This window comes from Galeopterus variegatus, unplaced genomic scaffold (genome assembly GCF_000696425.1).
Source record: "Galeopterus variegatus unplaced genomic scaffold, G_variegatus-3.0.2 Scaffold239, whole genome shotgun sequence".
Classification (NCBI taxonomy): domain Eukaryota; kingdom Metazoa; phylum Chordata; class Mammalia; order Dermoptera; family Cynocephalidae; genus Galeopterus; species Galeopterus variegatus.
In genome coordinates this window covers 824,530-824,736 of record NW_007726350.1, presented here as the reverse complement: position 1 = coordinate 824,736, position 207 = coordinate 824,530, and positions in this window count along the sequence as shown.

The window sequence follows — 207 nt, the reverse complement described above, 5'->3', positions numbered from 1 at the left end:
TGAGTCCTGAATTTTCTCCCTATTAGCTGTGTGATATTGGGTAAGGCTCTTAATCTCCCTAGGCCTCAGTTTTCCTATTCATGAAATGGGAATAATAAAAGAGCCTGCAGCATAAGGTTTAGAAAGGATCAAATGAGGTACTGCACGTGCCTGGCACAGAGTCAATGCTCAGTAAACGTCTGTAGCTGTCATTGTCACTGTAGCAGT